This window comes from Chrysemys picta, chromosome 8 (assembly GCF_011386835.1).
Source record: "Chrysemys picta bellii isolate R12L10 chromosome 8, ASM1138683v2, whole genome shotgun sequence".
NCBI classification, from domain to species: Eukaryota; Metazoa; Chordata; order Testudines; family Emydidae; genus Chrysemys; species Chrysemys picta.
Genome location: NC_088798.1, coordinates 8,417,350 through 8,442,301, shown reverse-complemented (window position 1 = coordinate 8,442,301; position 24,952 = coordinate 8,417,350). Strand labels below are relative to the sequence as shown.

The following is a 24,952-nucleotide window of genomic DNA, read 5'->3' as shown; positions in this document are numbered from 1 at the left end:
AATCCAGTTTCCAGCAAACCTTCCAGATCCAATCCCATGAGAATTTACTATATGTCTGGATAAAAACAACGAGGAGTACGGAGGCATCTTAAAGACTAATGCATTTATTTGGGCATAAGTTTTCATGGCTAAAAAAAAACATCTGAAGAAGTGGTTTTTTTACCCACGAAAGCTTATGCCCAAATAAATTTGTTAGTCTTTAAAGTGCCACCGGACTTCCTCATTGTTTTTGTAGATACAGACTAACACGGCTACCCCTCTGATATATATCTCTTGATGAGACCTTAAAGGAAATCCAGTAATCCACCCCCACCACATGCACATGCGTGCCTCACCCCAGCCCTTGGCAAAAAAAATCAGTAAGAAAAGGGGTTTTATTCCATACTTCCTGATACCCAGAAGCTCAGGAGGCATCAGGTGCATCTTGGATCTCAGAGGCATGACCCTTATCAGGTCAAAGAACATTTCAAAATAGTCTCCCTGGGATCCATCTTGCCTCTTCTATGGGAAAGAGACTGCCCGCATGCTTTGAACCTTGCCACTGTTGACAGGGACATACGGATAACCACATGTATCATAGTTTCAAAATAGAAGAACAATACTCATTTTATATATTGCCTTTTTAGGCTAGTACTGTTGCCATGCTAGCATTTGTATCCTACATGCGGAGTCTCAAGAGTGCATGAATTCCCTTGCCTGAGTGATCGGCTGCTGAAAAACACCACCACAGAATAGGTGTGTGAATCAATCAGTCCATGTCACCGACAGTCTTCTGGAGTCATTAGGGTTCATGATAAAAAAACCTAGTCCCAGTTTGTCACTTGGAGACAATTGGAATATGTATGAGACTATCTAGGGATGGTTAAACTGGAAGCCTTCTTGTATCACTACATGTGGGGGATAGTCTTTAGGTACCCTTCTCTCTGGCTCATCTTCACAGGGCACTTTGGTTTACAGGGGGACCTACCACCCTGCAATGAACTTTGCATGGGGCTCTGTTTTAAATTAAATTGGGAACTGAAATTGGTGCAGAAAGCAGCAGGCCGCTTACACATGCTGTAGCTCACTGAGAGCACACAACAACAATGCTCTGTGCTCTGAACTGGGTGTCTGATGGTTTCCAGGTGAGCTATAAAGCTGTAAGTGGATGGAAATGTGCTTACTTGAGATACCAAGTTGCAGTCCGTGTCCTACTGCCATGGCTGGGATTGGCAGAGGCCTTTGAACTGGCCTACTCAGTTTAAAAGAGGCAGCTGCTGGCAGGACAGTCACCAGCAGGGACGCTTCACTTTGGAAATTGCTCCTCTCCTTGTTCTGAAGTAGCTTGGCGTTGTTGACATTGGGAGGCATACTGTAAGGCTCATCTATTTACTCAAGCTTTGGGGGAATGAGGGGAACAATAAGGGTTGGTATGTATGCGTGAGAAGAGGTATTGTTTGGGTTTGACTCTATTTCTGGTGCGTTATTTTACTTACATAGCAAGGCTGTGTTTTCTCCCCATTATAAAAAGCAGATTATTACAGTAACTGCTTTGGTGGCTTCTGTGTGGATTTCCTCTTGGAAAACAATGATCCCATCATCTCTAAATCACCATTGTGACTCCTGCTAAGAGCCTGAATCATTTTTATTACACTGTTGATGATTAGTGATCACCCTCTTGGGAAAAGTCTAGTTTGGGTCATCAATTTATTCTGCATCTTTTATATTGACTGAATCTTGTATTTCAGAAACATGGCCAGTTAGATATTATTTTAATGAGTTGAAAGAAAGATATTCTGTCTAAGGCGACATCTCCATTGTAAGCTAGGGGTGTGTGATTCCCAGCTCAGATAGACATACTCATGCGAGCTCGATGAGAGCTCATATGAGTATAAACCGTAGTATAGCCGTGGTAGCATGGGCAATGGCAGCAGTGGCCATGCTAAGTACAAAGCCACCTGAACCCCATCGGTACACTAAGCTGTGCCCCTGCCCATGCTACTCACGGTAGCTCGATGTCTCTATGAGCTGGGAATCACATCCTAGCTCCTAGAATAGAGACAGCCTAAATGACACCCAGCCAAGAATGAAAAGCAAAATGTTCACATTTGACTCAATAATGCTAGAGTGCGATGGCTTTAAAGGTGTATCAGATTAGCAATATATTAAATCAGAGAATTAAATAAGGTGCTTGCCTACCTAACTGAAATACACTTTGGAAATTTAAATGATTGAAACACTGCATTTTTATGGGATTAGCTACATCTCTGAAACAAAAGAGAACTGCACTGGGGACCAAGTAAGGTCGAAACACTTTATTTTATTCCAATGTAGCTTGACTGGGATGAGTTCATTTTACAAACATTTCTCTCTTGGTTTTGCAAGGGACTGGAGAATAATAGATATTAAATTAGTGGATTTAGTGGCAAGTTGTTAGTAGCATGGCATTAATTATGTGGCATGCCACTTTTTTATAAATTGTAGTATTAATACAATATATGTTTTCCAATATTTTTTATTTTGATAGGACACATTAAAATGCAATCTTACAACTTTTTAACAAAACTCTTTGAAGATTTGCTTTGTTTTTTCATCCTCCGAATTTGGTACCATACCTTAGCTGTTCTTTATTACTAAGGGGCATTTATTTATTTAGTCTACTATAAGAAAGGTCAACAAATATCAGATAGGCTTTGGTTAGGTAGCTGAGAAATAATCATATGATTTTCCAGTGCCCTTTGATGCATATTGTAACAGGGCAGCCTGACCCTGTAAGGGCCAGCCAACCCTGTTCAATTAGCCCTGCCCTGCTACACCTGTGGGGTGTTGGACTTAGAGGAAGAAAGCCTAACCCACCAGGAATTGAGGGCTGCTGGTGAAGGGAAGCAGACAGGCTACTCCTGTGTCTTGGGCTAGGAACTGTCTGAAGGCTACGGCCTGTCAGAGGCTGTTGGTAGGAGGTAGAAATGGCCTGGATTGTCAGCTTGAGTGGAACCCAGGAACCAGTAAGACAAGCTGTTGTTGCTGGGGCCTGCCTGCAAGGAACGGGGGCTGAAGGCTCAGACCAGTGGAGCTGAAGCTTCTTTCGTGTTGGTGCCGCTTGTGGTCTTGGGTTAAGGGACTCTGTTACCCTAGAAGGGGTGAGAACATAAATGTGACCTGGCTGGAGAACCAAGTCAACACCCAGACCACAAGAGCCCTGAGGAAGAAAGTGAGGCGGAGAGACTGCAATGCCAGGTTTTGCCATGAGGGGTGCACTAGGATGAATCTTGTACACACACACATGACAAAATCATTGAAGAAGGATAGTTTCAAATGGAAAACCTTGTATATATCAATTTCAATTAATATCACCTTGTTCTGGTTTATAGTTGCAGCTGCAACTCCTACTATAGTGAAGCTGACAGCAGCTTCTTTTTAAAGATTTCTAACTTGGCAGTAACATTAAAAACATTGACATTACTGGGACTTGACGCAAATGTAGTCTAACCAAAGTATATCACTGCAGAACTGTGGCTTTGCTTTGGGTCTGTGTAACGCCCCCAGAGCCCAGTCATCAATGGGCGGGCACAAACCTGGGACCTTAGTGTATGAGTCGCTACTGCATGAACTAAAAGCCACACGGCTCTTACCTAAGGCTGTAGCAGATTTATTAATCTCTAAGTGGTTTAGGTACCACTAGAGGGGGACAGAGCACCACACTCAGCAGGCATGGATTCCATCAGCATTACTGCCTGGTTAAGACTGCATGTAATCTTGCTAAATTCTACAAGTGAAGTAGAACCCAGTGACATAGTGAAAGCAGGGAGGACTAAAGATGAGACTGATTTTGGTAATCCAAGTCATGCTGAGCAGTACTTTGTTCTGTGCATAGTCCCTTTGGAAAACTGTAAGATATTGTTCAGTGTGAATAAGGATGATAAAATCAGTGTCTGGAGAATGCAAAAGATCACATGGAACATTTTGGTCAAAATATACTAAACTATTTACTGTTTAAACCATTCACAACATTGCTGCATAAGTGCTAACTTTGACATGTGTTTCCTTCCCTAGATCTAGTTAAATCTTTGTGTCTCAGTATATGCTAACTATCATAAATATTCATACTCCCAAATAAAATAGTGTTGGAATTAAATAAAATCCTATTTTAACCCTACATTGCTCTGATCTACACTGCATTTGCAAAACAAACTAATATCCCCCACCAAAAAACAAAACAGAAACCCTGTATCGATTCTGAAACCCAAGTCTTGCATGCCATCCCATTGAAATGAGTGGGACTGTTTCCATTAGTTAGGCAAGAGTGTCTTGGCCCTTTGTTTGTGATGACACATTCTGTGCGTGTGTGGTCTGTTAGACTGAAGGTTATAATAAAATTAAACTATTGGATTAGAATGGTAATTTCCAAACGCAGATAAGTAAGGGAGCATGATTACATTTGCTTTTGAAGGATAAAGTGAAACATTTCTATTTCTCTCTTGGTATATGTAGGCCGCTTCATGGAAACAATTTGTGTGTATCAAGAAAAAGAAAAAGCTGAGAGCATGCGCAACTATGGAAAGAAAATTTCACTCTTGACTAAAAAACAAAACAAAATAAGAAATGTCCCCTGATGCCTCCTCACACGTACCACATCTCAGAAACCAAAATCTATAAACTTCCCCCGTCCCCTTCCATCCAACAGTCAGTGACTATGTGGTAGGAACAAAAGTTATTCTATATGAATATTTCTCAGTAAAATCCAGTTTCCTTTTATGCTTGACTAAATGGGATTGTTAGGGTAACACAATGCGTTCTCCCAAAGTAAAATCAAGTGCATTAAGGCTTTTCTTGTATGTGTTTAAACATTCATCCAGCACTGTTTATTTGTAAGACATAACAAGAGCATGCTTTACAAAACATGTATTACGAGGCAGCTCACTATTAAAGCTGATATACTGAAATAACAGTTAGCTCTTATAGGGCATGAGCCAAAACTCGTAGTAATTACTGGAAATACTCCTATTGGCTTCAGTGACATTGGATCAGTCCAACAGCACTTTTCATTCAAGCATCAAAAAGAGTCTCACAAACATTAATGAATTAAGCTTCCCAAAAGTAAATAGTAAAAGATTAATAGTATAAAATCCATTGTATTGATGGGTGAACTGAGCCACAGTGGGCTAGATTAATAAAGGATTTAGGCGCTTACTGCCAGAATTATGCCCCATTGGGTTCACAAAAACCCCCTCTTACTTTCCACCAAACCCTGTAAGCCTCTAAACTCATTTGGTGCTCATTTAGAATGCCTGATCCAAAAGGGACCCTGGTGCTAACCGGGCCATTAAAAGTCCAGTTGGCCACCTGCAGCGGGGCAGGCAGGGTGTCTGCCCGGCTCTGCATGGCTCCCAGGAAGCTGCCGTCATCTCCCTCTGGTTCCTAGGTGCAGGAGCAGCAATGGGGCTACACATGCTGCCTGAGCACTGGCTCCATACCGCAAATTGGCCGAGAACCACTGCCAATGGGTGCTGCAGGGGCGGCCCCTGCAAGCAGGGGCAGCATGGAGCCACCTGGCTGCTCCTACACCTAGGAGCCAGAGGGAGATGCCAGCAGCTTCCTGTGAGCCGCCTGAGGTAAGCACCACCCAAAGCCTGCACCCTGAACCCCCTCCCATTCCCCAACCTCCTGCCCCAGCCCTGAGCCTCCTCCCGCACCCAAACTCCCTCCCAGAGCCCTCACCCCGCACCCCCTCCCATACCCTGAGCCACCTCCTGCACTCAGAATCCCTTGGCCCCAGCCCACAGCCCCCTACTACACCCCAAACCCCTCATCCCCAGCCCCAAACCAGAGCCCACATCCCCAGCAAGAACCCTCACCCCTTCTCAGACCCCAGCCCCCAGCCCCAACCCCCTCCCAACCCTGAAGTCCTCATTTCTGGTCCCACCCCAGAGCCTGCACCCCCAGCCAGAGCCCTCACCCCCTCCCGCACCCCAACACCCTGCCCCAGCCCGGTGAAAATGAGCAAGTGAGCGAGGGTGGGGGAGAGCGAGCAATGGAGGGAGGGGGAAAGGAGTGAGCAGGGGCGTGGCCTTGAGAAGGGGCGGTGCAACAGTGCTCCGTTTTCTGCAAATAGAAAATTGGCAACCTACTTGGTGCCTAAATGTTTTCAGTAAACATTCCCTAAGTGCCTTATGTTTCTGCCTCTGTGCATGCATACTGCAGTCCCCACACCAGGCATCTGGGTGCCTAAACCCCAGAGTTGTTCACAAATCAGGAAAATGATAGGTGGTTCTTCCACCTAACTCACCTGCAGGGCCTGCTCTGGTAGGCATGCGCAGAGCTGTTCCACTTTGGATGAATAATTTTAAAAAGTCATTGGAAAAGTAGGACTGGATCCTGGGTCTGCCACAGGAGTGCTCTAACAACCAGGCTACAGAGTTACTCAAGCGTGTGTGCTCACTTTGTGGGCCATCGATTCTTTTGTTATTTATTCACAGTGGAACAGCTTCAGTAGGAGAGGCTGAGGGAGCCCCCACATCAGAATATCCCATAGCTCAGTGACTAGGGAACTCACCTGACAAGTGACAGAGCCCTGTTCAAATCCCTTCTCCCCCCTCAGGCAGAGGGAGGACTTGAACTGGGGTCCTCCATGTCCCAGATGAGTACTCAGACCACTGGGCTAAAAGTTATGAGGGCTGCTCCTCCTCCTCCTCCTCCTCCCCCAAGCTTCTTGCAAAAGTGGCATGGGCCGCTCACACCAAGAGGGGTTTGCAGATGAGAATGCCAAGAGGGACATGCCTCCCTACAGCTTGGACATAAGCGTCAAACTCCCTGAGAGGGAGGAGGCTTAGGACACGCCCCTCACCTTAGCATCAGCCAGCTCAGGTCAGGAGCCAACTATTCTGGCTTTTGTGAATCCCATTCTGAGGTGTCTGTCTCTCCCCGTTCATTGCTTAGGGAGCCTGGATTTGTGAATCCCAGGGATTTTCTAGGTGCCTAAAAGTTAGGTGTGGCAGTGCTCAGCATCACCGTGCCTATGTTTCTGAGAATCTGGCCCAGAGAGATCTGACTTGTCTAGGGTTAACCAATGATGTAATTGATCTGGGAATAGACTCCAAGTCTTAACTCTTCATCCCCTTCAATAACCACTAGACCATATTCACATAACCAAACACAATGTTTTATATCTGGACCAAATCGTATGCAAAAAGCAGCTATAAATGTTGCATTTCAGGCAAAGGGAAGGTTTTCTCATTTTATTTAGTCTACATAATTATTTAGTCTACAATATACATAATTAAATTGAATGAATGTCTAATATATTTGGAGACAATTTTAACTGAATTACACATTTTCTCCCAGTCCTCTTTATTTTCTCTCCTAAGTCCTGTTCCAATTTTAGTATCAGTGTATCTGTTTCTTGGGGGGAAAAGCACAAGCCACTCAAAAGCCCACTCTAAGCAGACTCCCATAAAATAACCTTTCTAGTATAGCCCTTGCTCTTAACCGTACAGTTGAAATCATTTCAATCATTTTTTGGGGGGGTTCTCTTAAACTATGCCCAGAAGAAATCTCTGTTCTGTTTAAAAACATTTATAAACATGTCAAGGAATTCAGTTTTCAGCTTCTATTCAAATGATTCCTCGAAGATCCTAAAATATATTTAGCCTAAGTCAGCTCCTTCCCCCACCAATGCTTCTTTACATTGCTCTGGATCCATGAAGAGACCTTAAAGTAGGTGTGAAGTTGACCCTGAGGCTGTAATTTAAAACACCACCACCACCATCATCTGGGGTGGGGTTTGAGATATGAATGGAAATATTCTCATAGGTTACAAACAAAAATATACTGATGATTATTTTGGTGTAAGAAGTGGGTCTGGAATGGCAGGGAGAGGATAATTAAACCTTCCCTGTAGCATTGGAAACCGAAATACAGTGGGGAAAGATTTCAAGGGCATAAAGGGCAGTTAGATGTCCAACTCCCATTGAAAGTAAATTGAACTTCAGTGCCAGCTCCCACCGTGACTTTGAAAATCTCCTCCTGTAGCACCGTGCTACTGCATGAGCAGCAGAAGGTGAAACTTCCTTGAGTGGAAAAATGGGCCAGTGTTTAGAATAGCCTGGGACTCAGGAGATGCTGGTTAAATTCCCTATTATGTCACAGGCTTCCTGTTGGACCTAAGCAGTGTGAACATGTTGGCATTGGCAGTAGCTTAGACTAGCTGCTTGAGTCCAAGCCCTGCCTGACCCCTGGGGTCTGAGCTTGGGCAGCTAGCCCAGCCCACCACATGTGCCACAACATCCACACTGCTATTTTTAGCATAATAGGTTGAGCTTAGCTAGTGCAAGTCTGTCTACCCATGCTGGGAATCACACCTCCTGGCAGCAGTGTAGACATGCTCTTAGTCTCCCTGGTAGTCAGTTCCATCTGTAATTAAATATTATTATTATTATTTGTATTGTGGTAGCACTGAGGAGCCCCAGTTATGCACCAGGACCCAACTGTGATAGGATCTGTATAAACACAGACCAAAAAAAGAGTTCCTGTTCCAAAGAGCTTACAATCTGCATATCTGTAAAATGGGGATAATAGCACTTCCCCAGTCATAGGGACATTGTGAGGATAAATACATCATATACAGTGAGGTTCTAAGGTACTACAAAAAGGGGATGCAATATAAGTATCTAATGCGTACTTACGAGTTTAAACTTGTCCAAGCTGAGTGAAATGGATAATATAAACGGAGACCAAGAATACTGAAAACCTAAGTTTTAATTATCGAAGGTGTTACCAATAAATCAGGAATGGACTCTTCAAAAATATATTTATTTTGACAGTATCCCTTTGAGATCGTGAGGTCACTTTGGATGAGGCCATCTAGCAAGGGGATATGGTTGCCTTTCAGTGCTATTCATCCTTTTTTAATTTTCATTTTTAATTTTATTTGTTAAAGAAGTGGACTTTTAGGTTTTGGGTGACTTTTAAAGGAAAATATTAATTACAAATCAGTGAAGCTTGCTCAAGTGAACATTTAATAATAATAGTATCTATTACTAGATTGAAAGAGGCTATGTGACCTACTTGCTATATTAGGTTCATACCTAATATCGGGGACCCTGTTTACAAATGCATTGTGCAGTAACGTGCAAGAGTCTGACTGAGTGCCTACTGAAGTCAGTAGAAAGACTTCCTTTGACCTCAGTGGGCTTTTAATCAGGCTTCTGTAATGTATACTAGCATCCTTTTAAACACATAATGATGAAACTTACATTTTCATGTGTTTGGTTAGTTTGAAGAATTACATCATCACTCTTGGGACCTAGAGGGTGGGAGGATAAAGCACATTAAAAATAAACCAAGGGAGGCATTTTTCTGTGGTCTGCAACAGTAGATTCATTGTAAGTAGGGGCAACTGGTTCAAATAAAATACAAACCAATCATTTTTCATTGTTGTTCTGCACTGCACTTTAGCCAGGAATGGAAGCAAAACATACCACAAGAAAAGCTATTTTCATGGCCTCTCTCACCTGAACGAAATCAGAAAAGACTAGAAATCTCAAAAAAAGAGCCTGTTCTCATGTTTCCTGTATTCCACAGCAAAGAGGTTTAGAGAAGGGGAATCCCCCTCCACTCCAACACTGTTTTTGGTTTGTACTGTATGTGAAATGCAAATTTTGTGTGTGTGGAATGATGATGTGCTACGTTAAGTCTGTTGCTCATCCAAATAAGAAGCATTTGCACAGCCCTATCTGACAAACAGGGAAAATGGAAAAGTGCCTTAATACTTCAGTCCAGCAAGACACCGAAGGATTTAATGCATTTTCATCTGCTTATATATAAAACAGCATGTATAGAGGGGGCATTCAATCTTTAAAGGGAAACAGGCACAGCTAATAGGTTTCTTTGAATATAAACATCAGTATATGTTTTTGTGGCTCAACTCAGCATATTCTGTATGGGTTGTAATTTTAAAATTAGTGGTTGGAGGGAGAGATAAGCACCATCAATAAATTAAACTGTAACCCAGCGGTTTAGTCATGAAAGGTTAAAATAAACTTGCTTGATTGATTATGAATTTTAAACAGTTTTTCTTCAATGTAATCAGTGCTCTACCAATGTCATTGCTCATTAAAGAAAAGATTTTCATTCCAACATTTGATTGAGGATGTTTTTTCTCATTTGCATTTTGCTTTCTACAGAGTAAGCATCCTGCCTTCAGAATTATTAGATTTTTTTTTTCTCCCTTGCCTGTCCGTAAAAAAACATACACTGGGAGGGAACAGTGATTTAGAGGGATAGTCCATAAAGATTGAATGAAGATATTGACTACCGGGCCCTAATGCAAACAGGGCTGTCTGATGGACTGCCTTTGACAGAATGATGGAAGGGGGCCTTGTGGCCTACTTAGCTGCCCTTCTAATTGGCCTTTATGAATATTTAATGAAATCAAGATGAAATTCAATCAGAGCTTTTACCTGCTGAATCTTAGGGAAAATAGCAGGATATTATTAGATTTTCCTAGCCCTTGTACACAATAAAACTGTACTGAAATTTCTGTATGTTAGTCAGCTGGCTGAGATATGCTGCTTTATCCAGGGACTTGGTTTCTTCCAAAGGAATTAACCTTTTTACCACAGAAAAGCAGCACAATTTTCCATTTGCATGCATCAGTGGTATTTTATTACTGGCACAGTATAATGTTTAAGCCATAAACAAGCAACAGCTATTCCCTTTGAAAACATACCCTTGGCAGATGCTTAGTCTATGCCAATTTGAAGCCTTTTAGGGAACTTTAAGGTCATAGAGTAGTTTTTTAGACCTACATAATGTTGTTGTCTAATATTTTGTGCCACATTGGTTGATGTATGAGAGAGAATTTGCACAATCTCATTTCTCAAACGTAATCTAGGTTGCATCAATAACATTACATTATAGCAATGAGGTATAAAACAGGCTGACAGGTTCCTGCTGTAGTACACTTTTCCGTTCATTTAAATGTAGATTTTGTTTTTCTGAGCTTGAATGCCAGGAAAGCTTTTCATGGAAGCACAATGGACAGATTAATCTATAAATGGTAAATTCAACGGTGAAGAAGGTTTTCCCCATTTTTAGTATTGTGAATTTTATCTTTCTCCCCCAAGATAAGCTGTTTATTCACAGAACGTTGCTTTTATACGTATTTAGTATCTTTTTTACGAGAGAAAGGAGTTTGGTACTCAGAGATAAACTCACCATGTTAATATGAAGAAGTGCATGAGTAAAACTTTTACACATGTGCCTACACTGGGAAGATTCAATATTGTTCTGAAAAGCCTGATTCTTCTTCGAGTGCTTGCTCATATCCATTCCATTAGGTGTGTGCGCGCCGCGTGCACGATCGTCGGAAGATTTTTACCCTAGCAACACCGGCGGGTCGGCTGTGGAGCCCCCTAGAGTGGCGCCTTCATGGCGCTGAATATATACCCCAGCCGACCCGGCGCCCCCTCAGTTCCTTCTTACTGCCCCTGACGGTCGTTGGAACTGTGGAGCGCTGCTTAGCTGTTCTCCACTTTCCCTAGCTTATATTGTTGTATCATAGTTATAGTTATAGTTATAGTATTTGTAGTAAATTAGTTAAGTAGTTTTAAAGTTGTTCTAAGTAGTCCAGGGGATTAAGGGGGTCGTCTCCCCCCTTTCTCCCCCGGCCGCGGGGCCGGGCTCATGCCCAACGCTCCCGGCTTCAAGCTGTGCGCCTCCTGCGCTAAGCCTATGCCCACGAGCGACCCGCACGACTCCTGTCTGAAGTGCCTGGGAGAGTCCCACCAAACAGATAAGTGCAAGATCTGTAAGGCCTTCCGACCAAGGACCAAGAAGGAGCGGTACTTTCGGCTCAGGCAACTCCTGATGGAGGCGGCACTTAGCCCGGACACTCCTTCCACGGGCCAGGCCCCGGCGCCTAGCACCTCGGTGCGCAGTGCCCCGGCGGCACCGGCTATGACGACCACGCGAGTGGCGTCAGACAAGCCTCCCCGGCACCGGACCTCGTCGGCACCGCAAGCACAGCAAGTGCCTCGGCGCCGGTCATTATCCCCGGGGCATAAAAAAGCCCATAAGACGGGGACATCCGTGCCGAAGACGCCGGCTCCCCCAGTGCCGGGGGTAGAGCCGCGTCCGCCGGTGGAGCAACGAAAACAGGTGCCTCCAGCACCGTCGACTCCGGCGCCGAGGCCGTTGAGTCCGGTGCAAATAGCGTCTCCTCCCAGGCCGGCGGTGATACAGTGTCTCCCGTCGACTCCAGAGACCTTCGCGGCGGCGAGAGACTTAATAGCTCTCACGGAGCCGGCACCGCCTCAACCACCGGCACCGACTGCACCGTTGACTCGCCCGGTCCAGTCGAGGGGGAAACCTGCCTTGATGCGCCCGCCATCACAAGGGCTGGAACCTCGGCACCGATCCAGGTCCCGAAGCAGGTCCCCACGCCGCTCGCAGTCCCGGCACCGAATATCGTCTCGGCACCGGTCGTACTCGCGGCCAAGATCTTCTTCGCGGCACCGCTCTTCGTCTCGGCACCGATATGATCGTCGGCACCGATTAACGTCGAGACGTAGCTCTCGGCACCGCTACGGTCGACGCTCGACGTCGAGGGGCCGCTCCCGGCACCGGGCATACTCCAGGTCCTCGTCGAGGTCCAGATCCGACTCCTGGCACCGACGAGGTCATCGGCACCGGTCGCGGTCCCGGCACCGATCGCTGGCACCGCGCAGAGATAGATCATCTCCGGACCGGCACCGTGCACCGCAGCCCACGGGGATCGTTTCATCCCTCTCGGCACCGCCATGGCCGTCAAGATCGGTGTCTCGCTCCTCGGAGGACCTGTCGAGATCGGCATACCCCCCTCAAGGGCAGGCCGAGGAACGAAATTTCGGCCATTGGCAGGAGATGGCAGAGGACCACTCTCATGGACCATCTCACTGGTCGTTTTGGACCCCGTGGGCGTACCACCAGGAGCAAGGGGCTCCAATACCATCGACCTCTCGCTCGGGTCACTCGGTCAGAAGGGCCCCAGAATCCACCATCTCTCGGCCTCCGCCAGGAGGCATGGAGGCTTCCGTGTCCACGCCACCCGACACCATGGACCCAAGTGCAGGTGATGCTCCGGCCCAAGAGCAGGGGGATCAGGACCCCCCCTTGGATCCGGTACCACCGGAGGCATCCTCTTCCTCCTCTCCGGATGAGGCAGTGGCGGGCACTTCATGTACGGGTCCCCCTCCGATAGATCTTCGGGCTCACCAGGATCTCCTGCGTAGGATGGCCCGTAATATGGACCTGCAGGCGGAGGAGATAGTGGAGGTGCACGACCCGATCGTGAATATCCTTGGAGCGGATGCCCCATCGAGGGTGGCGTTACCCCTGATCCGCACGATCCAAACGAATGCGGATACGATATGGCAAACTCCTGCCTCTATTCCACCCACAGCGAGAGGGGTGGAAAGGAAGACTTTGTCCCGTCTAAGGACTATGGGTACTTGTATACCCACCCCCAACCGTGTTCACTGGTGGTGGAATCAGTGAATGCACGAGAGCGCCACGGCCAGCAGGCTGCAGCGCCTAAATCAAAAGAGGCTAAGCGGCTCGATCTGTTTGGCCGTAAGGTTTACTCAGCCGGAGGGCTACAACTTAGAGCGGCGAACCAACAGGCGCTACTGAGCCGCTACAATTTCAACTCCTGGAACTCTATGGGGAAGTTTAAGGAGTTGATTCCCCAAGAGTCCAGGGAAGAATTTGGAGCCATGGTAGAGGAGGGTAAGAAGGTGGCTCGGACCTCCTTGCAGGCCTCCTTGGACATTGCAGACTCAGCTGCGAGAACCCTGGCTTCGGGTATCGCTATGCGCAGGATCTCCTGGCTTCAGGTTTCGGGTTTGCCTCCGGAGCTGCAGCAAACCCTACAAGATCTGCCCTTTGAGGGTCATGGATTGTTCTCAGATAAGACGGACTCTCGCCTGCAGAGCCTCAAGGACTCGAGAACAATCATGCGCTCCCTGGGGATGCATGTTGTGGGCCCTCAGCGCAGGCCATTTAGGCCGCAGCCTCAGCGCTTCTACCCCCCCCGCCTCGTCAGAGACAGGACTCGGCCCGGAGGCGAGGGCGAGGTGGTAGAAGAAGGTGGACCGGCCCTCAACCTGGTCAGAACCAGGGGCCACCTAGACCACCTTCAGGCCCCAGGCAGAACTTTTGAAGGTGCGGTCGAGGACGGCGCCCCAGTCATCCCCCAGGATCCAGCCCCCTCCTTTCGGGATCGCCTCTCCCACTTCCACCGTGCTTGGTCCCTTATAACTTCGGACCGTTGGGTCCTCCGCACGGTGGACAGGGGATACGCTATCCAGTTCTCTTCTATTCCCCCCTCTTCCCCCCCTTCCCTGTCCCTCTTCAGGGACCCTTCTCACGAGCAACTTCTTATACAGGAAGTTTCTACGCTCCTCGCTATGGGGGCCATAGAGGAGGTTCCAGTGGAATTAAGGGGCAGGGGATTCTATTCCCGCTACTTCCTCATTCCCAAGTCCAAAGGAGGTCTGCGACCCATCTTGGACTTGCGCGGACTCAACAAATTCGTAGTAAAGTTGAAGTTCCGCATGGTCTCTTTGGGAGCCATTATCCCTTCCCTCGATCCTGGAGACTGGTTCGCCGCCCTCGACATGAAAGACGCATACTTTCACATTGCTATTTACCCGCCTCACAGACGCTTCCTGCGATTCGTGGTAAACAGGGTGCATTACCAATTTGCAGTCCTTCCCTTCGGCCTATCCTCAGCCCCACGGGTGTTCACGAAATGTATGGCTGTCGTGGCAGCGTACCTTCGTCGGCAAGGGATACAGGTGTTCCCGTACCTAGACGACTGGCTGGTACGCGGTCGCACCAAAGAACAAGTTCGCGATCACGTCCACATAATAGTGCGCACATTCAACAAGTTGGGTATCCTACTCAACAAGGACAAATCCACTCTAGAACCTACCCAGAGAATAGAATTCATCGGTGCGGTTCTAGACTCCAGACGCGCACAAGCCATCCTGCCAGACAATCGCTTTTGCACCATCACGAGCCTCATCCAAGGACTCAAAGCCTTCCCAACTACCACGGTGAGGTCGTGCCTTACTCTGCTGGGTCACATGGCTTCCTGCACGTACGTAACCAGGCATGCCAGACTTCGGCTTCGCCCACTCCAGACCTGGGTGTCATCAATATACCGCCCACATCGGGACAGCCTGAATATGGTGGTCACAATCCCGAACTCGGTCCTGACCTCCCTCACATGGTGGCTAGATCACAGTGTGGTTTGCGAAGGGATGCCGTTTCACGCCCCACAACCCTCTCTGCACCTGGTCACGGACGCTTCTTCTCTGGGTTGGGGCGCCCATCTCAACGAGCACCATACCCAGGGCCTGTGGACTGCATCCCAGCTAGCCCTGCACATCAATGTTCGGGAACTGATGGCGGTGCGCCTGGCGTGCCAGGCATTTCTCAACCTCCTACGTGGTCGCTGCGTGTTAGTTCTCATCGACAACACCACGGCCATGTTTTACATCAACAAGCAGGGAGGAGCACGTTCGTCAATTCTATGCCAGGAGGCCATTCGCCTGTGGGACTTCTGCATCGCCCACTCAATCCTTCTCACGGCATCGTTCCTCCCTGGAGTCCAGAATACTCTGGCGGACCGACTCAGCAGGTCCTTTCAAACACACGAGTGGTCTATCCGTCCGGACATCATACATTCCGTTTTCCAGAAGTGGGGGTTTCCCCAGATAGACCTGTTTGCATCTCGAGACAACAGGAAGTGTCACGTGTTCTGCTCCCTGCAAGGTCGAGCCCCGGGCTCCCTCTCGGACGCGTTTCTCCTTCCCTGGAAGGACCACCTGTTTTATGCCTTCCCTCCGTTTCCTCTGGTCCACAAGGTACTGCTCAAGTTGCGCAGAGACCAGGCACAGGTGATTCTGATCGCCCCAGCGTGGCCGAGACAACATTGGTACACCACGCTGTTGGAACTCTCGGTTCGGACACCGATCCCGCTTCCATTATGCCCGGATCTCATTTCTCAGGACCACGGTCGCCTGCGTCACCCCGACCTGCGATCACTCCACCTCACGGCGTGGCTGCTCCATGGTTCACCCAGGCAGAGCAACAGTGCTCACACTCTGTCCAACAGATTCTGCTGAGCAGTAGGAAGCCCTCAACACGGACCACATACTTGGCCAAGTGGAAGCGGTTCTCCTGTTGGTGCGAACAACGAGCCACGTCCCCGTCGCACGCACCTATCCCTCTCATTTTGGAATATCTCCTCTCCCTAAAACAGCAAGGGTTGGCGATATCTTCAATTAGAGTTCACCTGGCCGCTATATCGGCCTTTCATCCAGGGGAACTCGCGTCCTCGGTATTCTCTAACCCGATGGTCGTTAGATTCCTCAAGGGCTTAGACCGGATGTACCCACAACAACGTCAACCCGTTCCGACATGGGACCTCAACCTGGTTCTTTCCAAGCTCACAGGTCATCCATTCGAGCCACTGGCCACCTGTTCACTTTTGTACCTATCCTGGAAGACAGCCTTCCTCGTAGCCATCACCTCAGCAAGGCGCGTTTCTGAACTCAGGGCGCTTACATCCGAGCCCCCTTACACAGTTTTCCATAAGGATAAAGTGCAGCTCCGCCCACATCCTGCCTTTCTCCCTAAGGTGGTTTCTCCATTTCATATCAACCAGGATATATTTCTCCCGGTCTTTCACCCTAAACCACATGCTACTCGCCAGGATCAACGTTTGCATTCTCTGGACGTACGCAGGGCCCTGGCCTTCTATATTGACCGCACAAGGCCCTTTAGAAAGACGACGCAACTCTTCGTTGCAGTGGCCGACCGAATGAAAGGCTCACCGGTCTCATCACAACGCCTATCCTCCTGGATTACGTCTTGCATCCGGACTTGCTACGACCTGGCAGGTGCCTCAGCACCACACCTCACCGCTCACTCCACGAGGGCCCAAGCTTCCTCGACGGCTTTCCTGGCGCAAGTTCCGATCCAGGACATTTGTAGAGCTGCGGTTTGGTCGTCAGTCCACACGTTTACAGAACACTATGCACTAGTGCAGCAGTCCAGGGACGATGCTGCCTTCGGGTCAGCGGTTTTGCACACAGCAATGTCTCACTCCGACCCCACCACCTAAGTTGGGCTTGGGAGTCACCTAATGGAATGGATATGAGCAAGCACTCGAAGAAGAAAAGACGGTTACTCACCGTTGTAACTGTTGTTCTTCGAGATGTGTTGCTCATATCCATTCCAAACCCGCCCCCCGTCCCCACTGTCGGAGTAGCCGGCAAGAAGGAACTGAGGGGGCGCCGGGTCGGCTGGGGTATATATTCAGCGCCATGAAGGCGCCACTCTAGGGGGCTCCACAGCCGACCCGCCGGTGTTGCTAGGGTAAAAATCTTCCGACGATCGTGCACGCGGCGCGCACACACCTAATGGAATGGATATGAGCAACACATCTCGAAGAACAACAGTTACAACGGTGAGTAACCGTCTTTTTCTTTTTAAAAAATTACTTATATGTGCATCAATAATTCTCCTATGGTCTTAACACTGATTCACAATGCATATAATGCATACTTGATGAGACAAAGTCAGACCTGACAGTTATAAGAGAGGCGTGGAAAGCAGATATATGAACCCAAGAGTGGTGAAGGCCCTTTTCCCTATGAACTGAAGAGGTTACCTCAGGTTAACTAGAGACACCTGAGTCCAATTAAGGGGGAGAGAGAGAGAGAGAATTTTGTGCTAAGGAAAAATACACAATTGACAGTACTATTGGCTAAATTCTTTTATTTATCCACTACCCAGGTATAGCACAGGTAGTCAGCGCTACACTGCCCTGTTAACCTACCCTGGGAAGGGACCTTTATATGGGTGATATATAGTTCAATCCAGGGCCGGCTCCAGGCACCAGCTTAACAAGCAGGTGCTTGGGGCGGCTAAGGGAAAGGGGCGGCACCTGTGGCAATTCTGGGGCGGCAGGTCCCTCACTCCTTCTAGGAGCGAAGGACCTGCCGCGGCTTTTTTTTTTTTTTTTTTTGCTTGGGGCAGCAGAAATGCTGGAGCCGGCCCTGGTTCAATCTCCATGTCCACTAGTCGTTCACCTCACTGCTAAGACTGCCAGAAAAAGTGTCAATTGTGGTGGTGTTTTCTGTGATGTGCACACTTCTCCGTGCCCACGTTATCCTGGTGGTTTCTTCATGTGTGAAAGAAGTAGCTTGCATCCTTATGTCTATAGGAAAAACAAGTCTGTATTAAGCAGTAAAACTCAATATGCATGCCACATAATTTCTGAATTAAACTACACAAAAAAGTATGTTTCCTTTCCCTCCAAAATCACATGTGAAGTTTTCTTTAAAAGGGCCATGAGTATTAACTTCTCAAATTTACCTTGAGCATATTGAATGAATCTGATCACATAGATGCCAGACAGATCATAGACTGGCTATAATGTCATTGACAAAATGAGATTGCTCATTTAACGACAAGCTTCAGAGGTGACAATTAAAAAGTATTTAGAGTTCTACAGTAATTTGGTTGTAAACAAAGTAAATATTGATATATTTAGGGCAAGATTTTGAGAGAGAAAAGTGTTGCCTGATTTCTTGGATGGGATTCATATACAATATATCATTAGTTTTTATACAGTGAAAACCACTTTAGTGAGTAATGGGTGTTCTGAACAACTATTAAGAGCTCATTTCTGTGTGCTAGTCGATAGAATATCAAAGATGACATTGCATCTTGATTTCATACAAGTGTGCATTGTTTTTTGGGGTTTCAGTTCATGCTCTTACACAAAACTGCAGCAATATTACAGTAGAATGGACCATGTGACAATTAGATGCATGAGTCCGTTGGTAAAAGAGAAGATGAGGTTACCAGTAAAGTTCTGCATGAGAATGAGACTTGGATGAATTTGGGATATGTACTGGCTTTTGATGTCTCTTTTTGCCGACAGAATCAGAGGTATGTGAAGCTGGTAAGCTATGCTCTTTTCCCATACTATAAAGGTTTTGGGTGGGTGGGATCTTGTGGCAGTGAGTTCCACAGGTTGGCTATCTCGGATGCGTCCTGATTCAGCCTTAACTGTCACTAAATAAAGTTTTCTGTATGTTTTACACAGAATATAATTCTACCATTATTTCTCTGAGGGAATGTCAAATACCTGTACTGACAGATAAGCAAGAAACCCAGTAAACTTAAATATGTGCGTTCCATTCAAAATGATGTGATTGGTTGTCTCTGGATGTAGGGCAGTGCTCCAGTTCTAAAAATAGAAGTTCCAGAATGGAACACACTTTCGTTACTATCACTTATCAGTGATAGTAAAGGAAGTACCGGAATGTCATTTCGGCTCCCAGAAAAAGTGCCGGAACAGTGTTTCAGAGCGTTCCGGCATGAAACCAGCCCTGGTATAGGGTACTTGTTCAGCTCTTATGTCAATAAAACAGCATATCCCATTAAGAGGTTGCTCTCTCTCTCAGTTGTAACAATTGATTAAAATAAAATAGAATATGCAAGTGTTATATTGCAAAATGGGAAATCAATGGCAACTGGAGGTCATGGACTTGATCTGAAACTCTATTCATCATGGATGGGATCAAATTGTAGCTTATTTCATGGCTGTTTACTAACATATGAATAAGGAATAGAAATCAGAGAGGATTACTTTCTGTTCTAGAAAGAGTTGAGACTGATGGGGGACGACTTAATAGACAAATGGAATAATACATTAGGAGCATGTAGATTTAATTAACAAAATATCTGAACCTCCCAAAAAACCTGGAACTTTTACAATAAAATAAAATAAATGCTTGTTTCTTAATTTGCAGAATTACGGAGCAGGTAGTGTCAAATAGTTAGCTCATGAGCATGGGAGACATGCTGTGATAGACAGTTCTGAGATAGATTCACTATGTCACCTTCAGTAAATCACTCTTACCTCATTCTAGCCATCTGTAGTGGAATTGCTATACTAGGTCAGACCAATGGTCCTTCTAGACCAAAATCCTGTCAGTAACAATGGACAGTAACAAATACTTTAGAGAAACCTATAAGAAAACCCATAGTGGATAGTTATGGGATAATCTGTCTATGGAGGAAGTTTCTTCCTGACCTCATCACTTAGTGATTGGGTTCTTCCTTAAAGCAGATGGGTTTATCCTCTCTATTTCTTTCCATCTTGTCTAAGGTAAATGTTCATTTTCTCATTATCAATATAAATGTTGAATCCTCTTTGAATCCTACTAAGTTCTTTTACAGTGATATCTTCTGGCAGTGAGTTCCATAGGTTGGCTATACATGACATAAGAAGCATTTCTTTTATCAGTTTTAAATGTTTTGCCTTTCCATTTAATTGAACTTCCTCTTATTCTTTTATTATGAAGAATGGCAAATAGAAGGGCTCTATTAACCAACTGCATACCATTCATTAGTTTTTATATGGCTAGAAACACCCCTTCTTGTACTATTTCTCTTTAGACTGAACAGTTCCAATCTTTTAAATCTCTCCTCAAATACAACATTCTTCATGTCCATAATCATGTTTTCCATTCATCTCTGAACCTCCTGTATTTATGCTGAACAGAGTATTTTCAGGTAAAGCGCATAATTTATATAGTTTTATAGAGTTTTAAGTATTATTTGCTGTCAGACAATTATTATTTATTATTTGTATTAAGGTAGCACCTAGGAGCTCTAGTCATGGACAAGGGCAAATAAAAGGGCAAATATAGTGCCCATCTATAAAAAGGGAAATAAGGAAAACCTGGGGAATTACAGACCAGTCAGCTTAACTTCTGTACCTGGAAAGATAATGGAGCAAATAATTAAGCAATTAATTTGCAAACACCTAGAAGATAATAAGGTGATAAATAACAGTCAGCATCGATTTGTCAAGAACAAATCATGTCAAAGCAACCCGATAGCTTTCTTTGACAGGGTAACAAGCCTTGTGGATACGGAGGAAGCAGTAGATGTGGTATATCTTGACTTTAGTAAGGCTTTTGATACTGTCTTGCATGACCTTCTCATAAACAAACTAGGGAAATGCAACCTAGATGGAACTACTACAAGGTGGGTGCATAACTGGTTGGAAAATCATTTCCAGAGAGTAGTTATCAGTGGTTCACAGTCATGCTGGAAGGGCATAATGAGTGGGTCCCACAGGGATTGGTTCTGCGTACGGTTCTGTTCAATATCGTATCAATGATTTAGATAATGTCATAGACAGTACACTTATGAAGTTTGCAGACGATATCAAGCTGGGAGGGGTTGCAAATGCTTTGAAGGATACAATTAAAATTTAAAATGATCTGGACAAACTGGAGAAATGGTCTGAAGTAAATAGGATGAAATTCAATAAGGACAAATGCAAAGTACTCTACTTAGGAAGGAGCAATCAGTTGCACACATACAAAATGGGAAATGACTGCCTAGGGAAGGAGTACTACGGAAAGGGATCTGGGGGTCATAGTGGATCACAAGCTAAATATGAGTCAACAGTGTAACACTGTTGCAAAAAAAGCAAACATCGTTTTGGGATGTATTAGTAGGAGTATTGAAAGCAAGACACAAGAAGTAATTCTTCCGCTCTACTCTGCGCTGATTAGGCCTCAACTGGAATATGTGTCCAGTTCTGGGTGCCACATTTCAGGAAAGATGTGGACAAATTAAAGAAAGTCCTGAGAAGAGCAACAAAAATGATTAAAGGTCTAGAAAATATGACCTATGAGGGAAGATTGAAAAAATTGGGTTTGTTAATCTGGAGAATAGAAGACTGAGAGGGGACATGATAACAGTTTTCAAGTACATAAAAGGTTATTATTAGGGGGAGGGAGAAAAATTGTTCTTCTTAACCTCTGAGGATAGGACAAGAAGCAATGGGCTTAAATTGCAGCAAGGGCAGGTTAGGTTGGACATTAGGAAAAATTTCCTGGCAGAGTGGTTAAGCACTGGAATAAATTGCCTAGGGAGGTTGTGGAATCTCCATCATTGGGAATTTTTAAGAGCAGGTTGGACAAACACCTGTCAGGGATGGTCTAGATAATACTTAGTCCTGCCTTGAGTGCAGGGGACTGGACTAGATGACCTCTCGAAGTCCCTTCCAGTTCTATGATTCTGTGATAAGGACATACAAGAAAACGACAGTCCCTGCCCCCAAAGAATTTACAATCTAAGTATAACGCAAGAGACAACAGATGGATACAGACAGTCAGATGAGGCAGTACAAGGTAACAATGGGACAATGTTGGTTAGCAGGATAGGCACACCACCAGCCTAACTGTCCTCAAGTATTATTGTAGGCAGCATGGCAAAGGAGAGTTTTGAAGGAGGATAATGAGTTAGTTTTGTGGATGTTTACAGGAAGCTTCTCCCAAATATGAGGGGTGCTGCATGGGAGAAAGCAGGAAGATGCTTGTTGAAAATTTAACCAGTGGGCAATGGAGGCTGACATTATTGGGTGATTCGAGGTGGGAATCGACCTCTTGACACTGAATGAGATATGATGGGTAAGGTTGGGACAGGCATTAAGGGCCTTAAAAGTGAAAACAAGTAGCTTATGTTTTATCTTATCTCTACCTACTTCACAGGACATTTGTGAGGTCTAATGTTTGTAAAGTACTTTCAGAAAATTCAATAAAATATGCTATAGAAGAGCAAAGTACTATTAAAATATTATCCCATACTTGGAACACATCCAGTTTCTGGATCAGACAGAAATAAAGCAAAATCTCTTCCTGTGAATAATCTGCATACCTATTCAGAATAGCCTTTTGATACCTAGCTATCAGAATATTGCAAACAGTCTAACCTTAACAAATGTTGAGTTTGATGAGATCATCAATTGCTAAATGCTTGCATCACTGGATTTATAATCTATGGTAATTCTAACTCTTGTACCAGATTTATTTCTCTTTAACACTGCTGAATCAATGAAGTTTCACCAAAGATGACTATAGATCCCTATGTTTTTACATCTTGTAGAAACTACAGAGTCAACAAAAGACATTTAATAAGGTTTTATGATTCAACCCAGAATTATTGGAAATCAGAATTGTTATTTGTAATGATCGGTGAACTTTTTACTTGTAATGCAGATAAATAGGGTGATTTACTGTGTTAGTCTTCCAAGACTACTCGGCATAGTTAAACTTGGTGGTAAAACTCTATATAGATTGTCGTGGAAAGATCCCCACAGATCTTCAACAACACCTTTTTGCCACATGGAAATTTTAAACTCAGTACATTATCCCAGCAGAATGCTAGTTAGAGTTGAAGTGTGCCTTAGAAACTATGTACCACATCCTCAGCTAGTGTAAATCAATTTAGCTCCACTGAAGTCTATGTCCGTTAGCCTCTGGCTAGATAGCCTTGGCCTGGGACCAGAACAAAAGGTAGTCCAGAATTCCAAAAAAATTGAGTTTCCTCTACAGTAGCCAACACCAGAGAGAGAAAAGGACAATTAAAAGGGGTTAGTGTGAGGTTAATATGAATGATATAACATAAAGAAACCAGTATAAATTAGTGGCTGAATCCAGGGTACAAAGCTTTCTTTGTCATGAATCAAAGAATGAAACTATAATGCATTAAAACTAGAATGCATAGAAAAACAATTGTATCGATGTGTGTACATTATTGCATTGTAAGGAAATAAATTAAACCCTTAAATTATTACTAAATAGCTATAATTTCCCCACTGCTTCCCCCCCCCACTTATTTAATCGGGAATAGTGACTGTGTGTATGTGCCGAAGGAAGGCAAATATGTATTAGTCAGAAAGCTGGTTCAGGACTCAATCCTATGACAGTATCTCTAATAATATACAGTCTATTTCATATCCGCTTTTTTTGTGGCCTGCACAACTTATAATTATTGCCAGCAGGCAAAAAAAGGAACAGTGAGGAGAAAAAAAAATACAGGAAAAAAATCTTTTTTGATCTCTAACAAATGGTATGAAAAAGATAGGCAGTGTGTATTAGAAACAGTATTTGGATTAAAGCTGGTGGAATGAATTGTACATATATTGAGAGACAGTAAAATCTTGGGAAGATCTTATAAAACCTCCATTACATCACATCATATGATCTAAAAACCTAAAGCAGAAACAGTTTCAGCCTTCAGGGTCCCTTGGAACCTGGACTGTGCAATTACAGGTGCTGCAGATGGTGCAAAGCTGAAGGTGCTATTTATTTTTTGGTGGCACACCAACAGTAGTTGCACAGATGAAAAAAAATGCTGCTTATTTTCTTTACTCTGTGTGCCCTCACCAGTGTGTTTTGTGGTTGCTTAGAAATGCACAGGTTTTAGAAAACTGACTCCAAAATCAATGGCAAAATTTTCTGTTGGTGAAACTGCACCAAACCAGTTGTATTAAATCAGTAGGAAATGTGGCACCAAATGCCGTCTGACTGGATATTCTGTAATAGATTATGGAAAGCCCATGAAACTTTCAGTCTGGTTCAGTTCAGGTAGTCAGAATAAAATCTGAGTTTGGGCTGCATTTTTCACTATAAAATAAAAATGGAGATGCTTTGGGGTCCACAGTAGAACTGTAGGATTTATGTGTACATTGGTAGCCTTTCACTTTTGGAGGCCCTGGTGCAGAGTTGCACCAGGTCACAAGTGAGAATGAGTTTGACAGTACACACTTTTCCCCACAGTGATTGGTTGTAGTCATCAGAAAACCACCATGCAGCTTGGCACAATTACTGACGATTCCATTAGAGAGATCTAGTCAGTTGAGAGCCCAGGCTGGAATCGAAGGGGTATTGCAGGTCAAATATGAGACATTGAGAGTACAGTGGTGGAAGACAATCTTCATTGATGGCTGGCCGTGACTCTATAGCCTGTCATGTTACTGAGAAATGTGGCTCCTCTCTTTTCCTAAGTGCTACTATTCCTGGCTCATTTTGAGGCAGTAAGCTTCTGAACA

General features: G+C 45.0%; 1 protein-coding gene across 1 annotated transcript in view; it reads left to right on the top strand.

The window, feature by feature from the left end:
- Positions 1-24,952, top strand: part of AGBL4 (AGBL carboxypeptidase 4) — a 1,392,624-nt gene that overhangs the window by 694,984 nt on the left and 672,688 nt on the right. The window lies entirely within an intron of this gene.